Here is a 14,559-nt window from a genome sequence, read left to right on the forward strand (position 1 = left end):
AAACACAGCAAACTGGTTATGTCACAATCAAATCTATAGCCAACAAAATTGCAACATACATTGATATAATTGTGGAAAAATTATTGTTAAAACCAATCTGTAAATTGACTGCAACGCCGCACTTACAAAACATCACACGTATGACAGCATATAAATTGTAATCACAACAACCAAGCGGCTAAACCAATGATATTTTCATCTCTAATAGTAATATCATCAGCAGTAGGAGAATGCAGAAGTCCTGAAACGATGATAAATATTTGTTCAATCAACTAGGGAAGCCAATCTACGACATTAAAAATCTATCAAACAAGTATACCTGCTATCTTCCTTCAAACAAAGTATGCGTGCTGTCTTAAATACATGATCCTCCAATCTCAAGCGCTTCAAGATGCGGTAAGCAAAGCAACCCAACTTCAATTTATCAACTTGCAGCTTCTGCATTAGGAGCTTATCAGGATGCAGAGATACCTAAATTCCTCATTCAACTATCACACCATGCTGAAAGACATCAATTTTTTGTTTTTCTGTTGATTTTATACCACACAGAGCAATAACCCAGTCCATCTTGACTTGGACGACCCTATCTTGAAGTAATAACATCCGAGCCCGAAGTTGTCATCAGGCTTCCACTATCAGACATGTAGAAATAATTGTAATTAATTCTCGTAACCAAATCTGCTAAATGAGGAAACTGCCCCACGTTCAGCTTGAAAGATAGAATCTGCAACGTAGTGACAAAGATGATGAAATCCTTTTCTCCTAAGCTGGAGAATATCAAAACTATAACCAAGATTAACCGCAGTTTTTCCATTATCCATGCTACTACACAACAGTGGATTTACACTTCAATCCACTAGCGCATGGACATAAATTTTCTTAGCATATGCATCAAAACCAACAAAAGGATAGAGAAGGAATACCCTGAGAAGGAAAGCTATGCATTCATCGAACTGTCTCTCTATCCGATCTACTTCCATTTCGCATCTTGTCTTTATGGCAGACACTGCTCCACCACTGCTTAGAGTCTGCTGTATGGAATAGAAGTCCAAAGCAAGTCCAAGGATATTGTTGATTCGGCTGGCTATCAATGCCCACTAGTAATGAAACAATAATCATCAAAAATGTTAACACAATTTATCTTATTAGTTTCTCAACAAAACGTCCAATAGAAAGGAAAAATAAGGGTAGGCAAAAGCAAAGTTATTGGAGGCAGTTATGGACCAGCTTGTCAGGAACAACAAAGCACTGTCTCTGAATTGACAAAAGATAGGATTCATGCACTTCAATGACTTCATCCAAAGACCTAGCTGCTGCAACACCTTCACAGAGTTCACGCCATGCACTGTGATATACCTGCACACAGCCTTCGTGTAAGAAGTGCAAGAAACCAAAATTTCTCTTCAAAGAAGATACGCATTGATACTCTCAACCTTGCATGTAGCGTACTCTCAACCTTGCATGTAGCGTACTCTCAACCTTGCATGATACGCATTGATACTCTCAACGCAATGAAGATCATCCAAAATTCAAGTGAATCTTCTTAGAGAATATATCTTTGGTAGTTAAATTTTATACACGCAAAAGAGGCAAGCAAGTTTAGATTAGCTTGTTCTAATATATTTGAAAAAAAATTAGTCTAAGAACCCTCTATCACATAACCACCTACAAATATGAAAGCCCTGTCCATCTTTATATGCAAGTAATACAAGAACCAAACCCTAAAAGTTGTTAACGTACTAAACAAGGCGGTAAAATACATTACCCTGTCCATCACATACTGGTGAAAGGCATTGACAAAATGCAGTAATTTTTGCTCCAATAACCAATGGCGTTTGCGAGTAGTTGTAGCAGTGCTTCTATCCTGAGAGAGGCAAAGTATCGAATCACTGATCTAAAGAATACCTTTCATAAGCCATGAAATTTTTGTTTAGCAATACAAAATTTCACTGCTGCAACATGATGAAAGCAAAAGAGAGTAAAAAATCAGGAACCTTCCACATCCACCTCCGAGCCTTATCAAGAACAAATATTGCACGCTTGACCTTTAACAGGAAAATCATGACCTGTACCATATGTTCAGAAGAATTACAGTGCAAGACTAATTACAATTTGTCCATATGAAGCCAATTAGGTACCTGGTTATACTTCTTTAGTGCCTCTACATTAGCTAGAAGTTCAAGTGACCAGGAGACCTGTATATTCAAGAAACATGTGCACTTAAGATGTTCATCAACAAGGTATTATTCAAGGTAAATGAAGTTGAAGTGCTTGACAGCTCGCAAACAGCAGGCACCTCTTGAAAGCAGAAGCATGCATATAAATCATACTGCCTACCTTGTATGTAAAATTTAGTGACTGAAGGACATCAATTCCCATGGTCTGTAGTCGACTTTTGCGAGGAGTTGAGATTTGGATAGATGCACCATGTTGTTCATCCTCACTTAAATCAGAGTTTTTTGTGATGGACACAACCAATGAATCAGGTGTGCTCAGAAGTGAGCCATCAGCAGAGTTTCTAATAGATTCCTAAGTAAACATAAGCATTGTCATTATTGAGGCACTAAATGTATATTCACCCTCACCAAGCAAACACGGTCACTTGCTAGTCCCATTATCGGTTAAGTGGTATTAAAACACCTACCTGTGAAGATAATTTGAAGAAAAATGCACCAACAAAAAAAGAGATAACTAACCAGTTTCCCTCATTCAGAAAAAGAGAACAGGCTTCCAATGAACATTATAGCATGACAAATATAGATCATTCATGGGAAGGAAGAAATGTAAAATCAGGATAGTACAGCACAATAGTACAAATATGGTTAAAGGTTCAGCATGTGCACCTGCAATATGGTGTTCAACTCAAAATCATCATCTAACGATTCTCCTTTATCTAACTTGTTAAAAATCACTACCAAAAAATGTTGCAGAAGATCCCCTGTAATAAAAAGGTTTCAAACTTTCAATCAATGAATGGTATTTTCTGATAACACCCAAGATTGCTAGAAGTATCCATTTGACCAATATCCTAGAATACCTGAACCTAACAAATATATGGCGCGTAATACTTCTAGCTCATCCAGCAATCTCCAGTCATCTAGTAGCTTTGACAATATAATCCTACCAATATAATCTGCCTGTAGATTAATGAAAATAACTTCTAAATATAATTCAGCCTTAAGAATGTAGGCAACAAATAAGACACCGAAAACCAAAAATAATTGTGCAGTCCACCTGTTTCTTGATGTAGGCAATAAGGCATTCCTGTAGAATAACAACAGGAAGTGGGGTAACCTTTGGTTCAGCACTCTGCATCCAACTTAGAATTCTTGATGGAAGGGTACTATTTTTCTCAAATGGCAAAAACTCTGACATGTGAAGGTCCTCCTGTTCCGCCACAGAAAGAATTGCTCAGATTTCAAATGTTCTAAAAACTACTGTGACAAACATAGTACTAACAAAATAGCTATACCTGAAAAGATGGAAGCAAAGTCATAAATGGAAATAGCATCTCTAACATTTTTGTTTCTTCCTGTCTACGAACATATTCAGATTCATCAAACCAAAAGCCAAAAGTAAAATCTGTGCTTTTTTCCTCAGAACAAGATCCACTATTTTTGTAAAATTCAGCCTTTCTTAATTCCTTATCATCTAAAGGAGGAAGATACAAATTTCTAGACAAACTTAATGCAGTCTGAGCATCCTTATTCCCGTAAAGAAATCTCTGACAAACAGTTATAGCAGGATTTTGAGGACAATATGTTCCAACACAAGGAACATCATCAACTCCATCAGGACCTAGTTTTTCTTTCTGTAAGCTAAAGACATCAGTATCTATATGTGTAGATCCTGAAACAATCTCTCTTTTCTGCCCCAATACATTGGCCAAGATTTTATACCAGACCTTATCTGATGATATAAATGGTAAAATCTCGCCATTTCTCTCTTCTTTCTCCTTTCCCACAGGAGATTCAAATGAAGAAACAATCAAATTATCACGCCAAACATATTCAGATATGTGATCGCTATGACCAATCAGTGCCGCCAATGACACGCAAAAGACCTCTGATAAAGTCAAACCAGCTATACACCGCCTAATCTCATGGTTATCGGCAGGTACATCTGAAAGTGATGGCAAAGGTGCATGTCGTATAAGCTGCAAGGACTTCCCAGCAGAAACAATTGCCTTACCCATGTCCTTAATGAACAAAGGACAAACATGATGTTCTATCTCCCCCCCGCCCCCTCTTTTTCTCTCGTAGAAATCAACTCTCTTCCAGTAATATCTTTTTTGTCTTTTAGTAAAACATCAGATGAGGAACCGATCTCCAGGTTTTTAATTTTTGCTGTCCTTAGCAGATAGCTCTTCTCCCAAAACTCAGTCTCATCAATTGCAATTCCTTTGTTAGCATAAAAGAACATCTGGCAAAAACAGAATGATCAAAAAAGGCAGATTATGACCAAATACACAAGTATACAGTGGAGACTGAGTCAAATGCTTTTAGGGTCCGTTTGTTTCGGGTGAAAATATTTTTCAGGAAAATATTTTTATAATTTCCAGTGTTTGGTTGCACAAAAGTTACTGAAAATATTTTACATAGGAAAATATTTTCACTCATCTTATGGAAAACAACTTCCCTTCCAAACTTACTGAAGTTATTTTCCGAAATGCATGCATCCCGCCTGTAGTATGTTCCAAACTTATTGAAAACATCTTATAGTATATTCCTTTTTTTTTATTATTGTAAACAGGAGGACTCGAATCCAATACCTCTTTCTTACACACCCTCCCCTGTACCACCCAACCCTGCCCCTAGTATATTTAAAATAAAAAAAAAACATCATCTTACTCATCCTATGCTAGTAATTAATTATGTATAATAGGGACATTCTTTTCTAGAGAAACTTTCAGCAGTGAGAGTGCAAGATATATGTCACAATAAGCATTGCATGTGATTGATATTTGACACTAAATGACTAGCAATTTGTTTATTGCTTAAGGAGATATTTTTTATTCATATATACATTTCTCCAAGATTTTTTAAAGTTAAACAATAAGATAAATTTTCTTATTTTGCATGGGAAGAAGTATGTAGTTATAATGTGTAAACAGTAAAGATAGAGATAAAAGTGAAAATATTTCAAAAGTTAAACAAACACCAGAAAAATGAAGTAAGAAAATATTTTCAATAAACTAACCAAACACCTGAAAATGATGAAAGGGAAATGACTTTCATAGAAAATTACTTCCACGGAAAATATTTTCCCAAAAAAAATATTTTACTTCCAACCAAACAGACCCTTAATGGAGGAAATGGTTTTAGCAGAGAGGTTCCGCAGGAAGTAGAGAATATATACATGTAAGTAATTAGATTGTTTAATGAAGAAGCAATAATAGCCTAACGAAGAACAACCACCAGACCAAACGAATGCGTATGATTTGAATCATTGGCCTCTCATCCTATCAAGTTTTAATACTTTGATGGTGGCCACCAACCTTTGAACTGGTGGTTTGTTTTGGCACGTTTTTGTTTATATTGAAAAATGATGAATTTTTTTAACTTCTAAAATACAACAATTGATTTTTTTTTTAAGAGTATGGGCATATGATTCGGGTGATTGGGTCACACGTGTAACGGTGTGCTTACGGACTATAATAGGTACAATTGGCACTTGATTTGGTTGGCGTAGTTGTTTTAAGGTTAGGCTTCTTCTATTGCAATTGAGATAATTTCTCTCCATTATGTCCCAATAAAATTAATTTAAAATTTAATTTTGAAAATCAACATCATCCATAATATGTTCTATTACTTGTATTAGTTATGCATAGAATTTCATATAAACTGATTAAGTTTTACCCTCCGATTAATCATTATAAATTTTGTTTCAATTTTGACTAATTTTTTATCATTTAAATGTTTCATGTAAATAGAATGTTAACATATCTCAAATGAATATCATTTTTTTATTATATTGATCTAGAGATTAAGAGAAAAATGACGGCATAATCAGATGATTTTATAAAATTATAAAAATTTAGATATAAATAAATGGAGAGAACAATGAAGAAAAATTCAATGGGAAGGATCCTATCCCATTATTTTGCAGTATGATGATATACTTGAAAACACCTTTATGTTCATACAGTTTAGTCGGTCTATGCAAATGAAATTTACGTGTATAACAAAGTATGTCAACATATACCATATCATGTAAAAATTACAACAGCAACTACAACACTCCGTCGAAATTGTCTAAACCCCTCAATTACTGAAATATTTGCTCTTTCTCTTTTCTTTCTCCATTTGCCAAATACTACTAGCTAATTTTGCATGAGGGTTAATTACAAAAACTTCCCTAAAGTTTAACCATATTTGCATTTTACTCATAGCGTTATTTTTTTTCTTCACTTTACCTCCTAAATTGTTAGTCAATTCTAATATTATTGATTCTTGCCTAAAATGGAAATAAATAATTAGCTATTATGGACCTAAATGTTTCTTGAATAAGTTGGTTCATTTGGTCTACATAATAATTAGAGGGGAGGGAAAAAACTTAAATATCATCACTAACCCAAAGTATTGAAAGCAAAAGAAGGAAAATAGGAAACAAAGAAAGCTCCTCATGCCTCTCATTGAGCCACATGGCAGCTCTTGGAGTTGTTACGGCAAATAGCTACTCAATCTTATATAATAGTAAGATATTGGCGTAGGGCGACAATGATCAGAATTGAACTCAAATACTCAAACTCAAACTCGAAGTAAATTACTGGAGTTTGAGCTCAAGTTAGGGTTCAACAATTCAAGCTTGACAAAATTTTAAATTTGAAGGTCGAGTTCAACTTGTGTAAAATATAAACCATGCAAGATTGATTGAGCTTGACCCTTGTAAAATATAAAGAGTTTGAGCTAGCTCGAGAAGTAAATTGAGATCGACTTGCTCAAATTTAAATGGTAAGACTCGTAATTATCGAGTTAGGTTAGTTGGGAATTTAATAGTTATACAAAATAAAAATAATATATATACCTGAAGTTTGGAAAATTCAACAAGTAAAGAATATTTAAAGAATCAAATTTGACTCAACATGCACTTGAGTAGCTTGATCTTGGATTTGATCAAAGTTGAGTGGAGTTTTTAACCAATTGCTCGCAAGCACATAGATTTTTTGCCTCCCAACCCCCCCAACCCAATTGTGCATAATGCTATTAAATTTTTTCTTGCGTCTTTAAACAGCATTTGTCGAGCTTCAATTTGATGAAGCTTGGGCGAACTACTGGCGAGCATCTTAATGAGCTGCCACCCCTAATTTAGGCATAATGCTATCAAATCTTTTCTTGCACATTTAATCGGCAAATGAATGTTAAGTAAAAAAGGATCGCGTACATTTTCTTCCAGTAAAAGCGGGTCAAGTGAGCCCATATTTTTCAAGCCAACAAATCTTGGAGCCGTCAGGAGACAACAGTTATTTGTAGACCAAGCTATGTGGCCCAAAAGAGTCCGTGGAGGTGGGCACTTCAGCTCAGGTGTCAGGGCCGTCTATTAGTGGATTTCTGGTCAAAGATGACGGCAGGGTAAAGCAAATTTCTCCATCTCATACATTTCAGCCCGCGGGAGGTGATTATTTATCTGTTTGGTCACCATTCAAGTTAAAAGAGTAAGAAACAGTAGAGACACAAACCATTATGCACATAACAAAAATAGGACAAAATCCCTTTTGCATCATCATTCTCCCAAGAAAATTCTATTCAATTCTATCACAAACCTTAGACATGTCTAGTTTTTTTTTTTTGTCAAGAATTTATACACATAACACCTAAATTAACCCCATAAGGAATACCAAAAGGCGCTTAGACATGTCCAGTTTAATTGTCATGAAACCAGTTTTTCCTTTCCTTTTGTTTGTCAAAAAATGTCGGGTCCGTTTGGATTCCTTATTTTTGCCTTTGTTTTTGAAAAGCTGTTTTTCACATTCCAAATGCTACAGTAAATGTGTATTTTCAAAACAACTCCAAAAACACCATATCCAAACATTATATCAAAAACAACTCCATATGTAGATTTTAATTTGTATATTTCAATTATGTATATTATATATATATTATATTAATATAAATTGAAATATACAAATTGAAAATTATATATTATATATTATATAAATATTTATATACATTAATATTATACATAATATAATATAATATACATAATATGTAATACCGTATACATAAATGTATAAATATTTATATATAATATATTATGTACATTATTATGTATAATAATGTTATGTATAATATATAATATACATAATATGTAATAATGTATAAATGTATATTATGTATAATATATGTTGACCTTGGTCCCTAACTTTTGATGATTACAAAACAAATGGCTGTTGTTAACATCTCCTCAAAGGCTTTTTCAGAAATGAATCAAATCAGGTTCAAAAATTAAGCACATTTGAAAAAGACAGAATATGCTAAACCTGTCGGACGCTCAAGAAGACAGTACCGGATGTCCGATAATTATTGCACAACTTCGGACGCAAGTACCGGACGTCCGATAGGATCCTTCAAATTCAACGAAAGCTGTCGGACGCTCACAAACACAGCACCGGACGTCCGAAAGAATTGAAGAAGAATTTCCAGTTTTACATCATACCTTCGGACGCAGAAAACCAGCCTACCGGAAGTCCGAAAGAATTGAAGAAAATTTCTCAAACTCTCTGCCTACTGTTGGACGCAAAAAATAGGAGTACCGGACGTCCGACACTACCAACAGCTAGTTGACTGTTCAGTTACTTTCTATCCGTTGGAAGCATTAATGAGACACTTTTTTGGTCCTATATATATAGTGGTTGGTTAGATATTTCAAACAACTTTTACACACTGAAAACACAAAAGATCTAGAGAGATTTTAGTGAGAAAATACTCTTCAAAGAAGATTTGTAGCCTTAGTGGTGTGAGATTCATTGTAAACTTTTCATTTGTGAGTGAATTCTTCATGAGTGTAGCTCTGCGAGGGTTGTCCTGAGTGATAGTAAAACGTGCTAGCTTGACCGAGTGGAGTTCGGGGAAAAGAGGAGGTGAACCTTCTTTTGTACACAAGAGTGATTGCAATTCATCAACTTGAAGTAGCTTGTTTGAATTAATCTACAAGCTCAAGAGGAGTTGGGTAGTTAATTGGTTTGCAATTCTTTCCTTTTTATTTACTTATTGTTACGTTTCTGATCTTTGCATTGTTTATATCTTTCACTTGGTTGTCTTCGATCCTTACAATTGGTATCAGAGTTTGGTCTCCTAGAGATTAAACTCAATCGGTTTAGGAGTAAAAATGACAACCAATATTGTCATATTTTTTTGAAGGACATTCTATCATTGGACCACCTATGTTTAATGGGTCAAATTATGTGAGTTGGAAAGAAAGAATGATTATCTTTTTGCAATCTATTGATATTGAATTGTGGTTTATTATTAGTGAAAGTCCATATGATGCCTCTCTTATAGACGACAATACTCATAGATCTAGACCGAAAATAAGAAGTGAACTGACTGTTGTGGATAGAGCTCATCTCACCTTAAATGCAAAAATCATGAATGTGTTATATTGTACTTTAGATTCACATGAATCTATTAGAGTCAAAGACTGCAAGTCAGCCAAGGAAATTTGGGATAAATTGAGAGAAATTCATGAAGGTAATGAGAATGTTAGAGAACAAAAGAAATCTATTCTGGTTACCAAGTATGAATCGTTCAAGATGGAACCTCATGAAAACATAGATGAGATGTACTGTAGATTCAACGATCTCATTAAGGATTTAGAGGTGTTGGAAAAATAATATTCTCTTGGTGAGAAAATAGAAAAATCCTAAATGCCTTGTCCGATAATTGGAAAAATAAAGTGACTGTTATTGAGAAGGCTAAAGATTTGAATACTATGTGTATTGAATTTCTTATTAATTCTCTAATCTCTTATGAACTGAAACTTAAGTCCAAAGTACAAGAGGAGGAGGATGCGAAAGTAAGAAGGAACATTGCTCTAATGGCATCTCAAGATGAAGATGATTCTGCCTCCCTAAATAAAGAACATGCAGAAATTGATGACAGTGATCTTACTCTCATAACAAGAAGTTTCTAGATGATCCTTAACAAAAGGAGATTTAGAAGAGAAGAATCTAGCAATTCAGATTCTAATCAATTCAACAATGCAAAAAACAAAGGAAGATATGAGACCAACAAAAAATAAGGTGACAAATGCTATGAATGTGGCCAGTTTGGACACTACATGAGTGAGTGTCCAATGAAGCAGAGAAAAGGTGAAAGAAAACCAAGATTCAACAACTTTCAGTTCACATGGAATGAGTGCAACTCCGATGGTGAAATTGAAGGGGAAGAAAAATCTGTTCAATTGGTTTTTATGGCCATTGGAAATGATGAGATAACATATTCTAACTCTCAATTTGAAAGTGATGATGAAACTGATGATGATCTTGAATCTTTCATTATAAAATTGCATGATAGTTTGAAAGAATTCTATGCTAGAAACAAGGAGTTAAAACAGAAAATTAGTTTTTTGTTTCGAGATAATGCAAATCTTTTTCAACAAAATAAAAAGTTGAAAGCTGAAAATGATTATTTCAAAAAGAATGAGACTGCTTTACACTTTGACTTTGATAGAAAAATAAAACTTTGTGAATTGTTAAAAAATGAATAAGGTGATTTGAAAAGAAGAATGGATAATTTAAATGTATTACTCCAACATAAAAAGCAAGATTGTTTTCAAAGTAATAAATCAAAACCTCATTTTAAGATAAATTCTGCTGCAAATGAATTTGCTATTTATAGGAGAAGACAAGTTAGATTTATCAAACCTGTTCATATAAATAACTTTTTGATTATGTGTAATTTTTGTTGTCAAAAAGATCACATGAAAAGTGATTGTTATGTGAGAAAAAATTTGAGAAGAAGCATGAAATGCATGTGGATAGTTAGACATGATACTAACAAATAGGAGATATTGATAAGATTGATGAGATTCTTATTCATAATGCTTTTTTGTAATTCTCTTTTGATGTTTCTTATGTTTTGAACTGAGTTTTTATTGATATTTTACTGTTTGTATGATGTCAAAAAGAGTAAAAAAAAATTAATGCTGATCTCATGATGATTTGTTGTGATTGCTGTCATTTCTCTGTTTTTATTTGGATTATTGGATTCTCTGTTATTGTTGCTGATTTTTGGTAGCTGGTTTTTACTCTCATCTTATGATGATAAAAAGGGGGAGAAATGGATGCTATGTGTAAGGGGGAGTTTTTCTGAATTCATAAGTTTAGATGCATTGTGTAAGGGGGAGCTTATGCTTATATGCTCAATTTTATTCTTTTTTCCATCCATTGTTTTGTCATCATCAAAAAGGGGGAGAATGTTGACCTTGGCCCCTAACTTTTGATGATTACAAAACAAATGGATGTTGCTAACATCTCCTCAAAGGCTTTTTCAGAAATGAATCAAATCAGGTTCAAAGATTAAGCACATTTGAAAAAGACAGAATATGCTGAACCTGTCGGACGCTCAATAAGACAGTACCGGACGTCCGATAATTATTGCACAACTTCGGACGCAAGTACTGGACGTCCGATAGGATCCTTCAAACTCAACGAAAGCTGTCGGACGCTCACAAACACAGCACCGGACGTCCGAAAGAATTGAAGATGAATTCCTAGTTTTAAATCATACCTTCGGATGCAGAAAACCAGCCTACCGGACGTCCGAAAGAATTGAAGAAAATTTCTCAAACTCTCTGCCTGCTGTCGGATGCAAAAAATAGGAGTACCGGACGTCCGACACTACCAACGGCTAGTTGACTGTTCAGCTACTTTCTATCCGTTGGAAGCATTAATGAGGCACTTTCTTGGTCCTATATATATAGTGGTTGGTCAGATATTTCAAACAATTTTTACACACTGAAAACACAAAAGATCTAGAGAGATTTTAGTGAGAAAATACTTTTCAAAGAATATTTGTAGCCTTAGTGGTGTGAGATTCATTGTAAGTTTTTCATTTGTGAGTGAATTTTTCATGAGTGTAGTTCTACGAGAGTTGTTTTGAGCGATAGTAAAACGTCCTAACTTGACCGAGTGGAGTTCAGGGTAAGGAGGAGGTGAACCTTCCTTTGTACACAAGAGTGATTGTAATTCATCAATTTGAAGTAGTTTGTTTGAATTAATCTACAAGCTCAAAGGGAATTGGTAGTTAATTGGTTTGCAATTCTTTCCTTTTTATTTACTTATTGTTACGTTTCTGATCTTTGCATTGTTTCTGTCTTTCACTTGGTTGTCTTCGATCCTTACAACATATTATATTATGTATATTATATTATATATATACAATATTATGTATATTATACAAATTGAAAATTATATATTATATATTTATAAATTATATATTATATAAATATTTATATAATGAAATATACAACAAATATTACAAATTGAAATATTATATAAACACCATATTTATAATATTATAATATTTATAATTAATATTAATGTATATTATATATATCAACTATTTATATATTATATATATTTATATATTTATTTATACATATTATAAATATTTTATTTTGTTTAAAAAATATTTTTATATATTTATACAAATATTATATATTATATAAATTATTTATAATATATTATATTATATATATTATACATTTATACATAATATATATATTAATGTATATTTATAATATACATTTATATTACGTATTATATATAATATAATACATTTATAATATATTTATACATTTATATTAATATACATAATATTAATTTTACATTTATATATAATATTAATACATTTATACATTTATATTAATTATATTAATACATTTATACATAATATTAATATATATTATAATATATTAATTTATACACTTTTATAATATTCATTTATAATTTATACATTTATAATAATATGCACTTATACATTTATAAATATATTTATATTATGTATTATATATAATATAATACATTTATAATGCATTTATATATTTTTATATAAATATATTTATTTATAAATGTATTATAAATGCATAAGTGTATATTTATATAAAAATATAAAATTTATAATTTATAATTTATACATTTATACATTTATATAATATACATTTATAATAATATACATTTATAAATATATTTATAAATGTATTATAAATGTATAAATGTATATAAATTATAAATTATAAATTATAAAAATACTCAAAAATATGTTTTAAAAATACCTTTAAAAATAATTCAAAAAACATCTACAGTAAAAGTTTTTCAAATAGTTTTTGAAAAACAACCTAAAAAACAACTAATCCAAATGGACTTGTATTTAAAAAACGAAATGCTACAGTGCTGCTTTTGAAAAATAACCCAAAAAACAGCTAATCCAAACGGAGCTTCCTGAGCAATCAAGACATTGTCTAGGATCCGTCCTTCTAGAATAAAAGCTGATTCAGAACAGCTGATGCAATGCTTGAGAAACTTTTTCAACCTATTGGCCACAATTTTATAAATGATTTTGTACAAGACAGTGCAGAGACTAATAGGTCTATAGCTAACTGAGTTCATTGGAGCCTCTGTTTTAGGTATCGAAGATAATGGTCTCAAGAGGATTGAATGACACGAAAAGAGAGATACGAGAAAACGTACCCTGGCTTTCACCACGCGTATTAGTTAAAACTTGCGAGTTTTAAAATTTGTATCGCTAACTGAAGGATAAATGGACGGGATATTATCAGAATTGTGACACTTTTAATATTTTAAAAATATCAATTATCTCTGTTAATAATTTTAAAAAGACTATATTAACGTTCACTTGATACATAATTCATATATCAAATTAATGGAGTTCAAAAATTAAAAATAAAAAAACAAAAGTCCTTTTCTTCTCTCTTCCTTTCTTCAACATTCTCTCTTATTCATCTTTTTGGATGATTATGTGATTTTTATTTATAAATTATAATAAATTAAATTTTGTTTATCTTTTAGTTTTTATGATGTGATAGAATGAGATATGATTTATTTGCTTATTTTGGATTGATTTTTATAATGAACAGTACAATTTAAAAGTTTGGATACAGGTTAAGAAGAAGTTGACAAAAATATAAAGTTCATAAGAAATCAATTTTGAGCATATAGAGTTAAATTAGTCAAGTGTATTACTTTACAAACATCATTTTTATTTTTCAAATATATAATTTTATGGACTATAGCATTATAATGTGGTAGTACTAGTAGAAATTGTTTTTCAGATGATGATTTTCTTAAAATAAATAAAGTGATTTAAAAGTATTTTTATTTAGCAAGTAGAATGGTAGTTTAGGATTTTTAAAAATTTTGTTACACAAATAACAAAAATAAGATAGGTAAATAAGAGAGGTAAGTGATTACTTTTAAGAAACCCCGAGTTTTCTGATACTACCCTAAAGGGATAATTTCATAACCTCCCCCGAGGTTTGTAATAATTTCACTTAGCTCCTCTAAAGTTTCAAAAATTGCACCTATCTCCCTTACTCATT

At 32.0% G+C, this 14,559-nt stretch overlaps 1 pseudogene across 1 annotated transcript; it reads right to left on the reverse strand.

The window, feature by feature from the left end:
* Positions 1-34: 34 nt before the first annotated feature.
* LOC113712212 (uncharacterized) lies at positions 35-4,454 on the reverse strand (annotated as a pseudogene). Its single transcript, XR_011821871.1, has 11 exons — positions 3,473-4,454; positions 3,235-3,387; positions 3,038-3,137; positions 2,844-2,938; positions 2,338-2,529; positions 2,139-2,195; positions 1,995-2,066; positions 1,766-1,864; positions 1,225-1,356; positions 924-1,097; positions 35-724 (listed from the first exon to the last, which is right to left on the reverse strand). The product of XR_011821871.1 is annotated as an uncharacterized protein (transcript).
* Positions 4,455-14,559: the final 10,105 nt, after the last annotated feature.

Source organism: Coffea arabica, chromosome 10e (genome assembly GCF_036785885.1).
Source record: "Coffea arabica cultivar ET-39 chromosome 10e, Coffea Arabica ET-39 HiFi, whole genome shotgun sequence".
Classification (NCBI taxonomy): domain Eukaryota; kingdom Viridiplantae; phylum Streptophyta; class Magnoliopsida; order Gentianales; family Rubiaceae; genus Coffea; species Coffea arabica.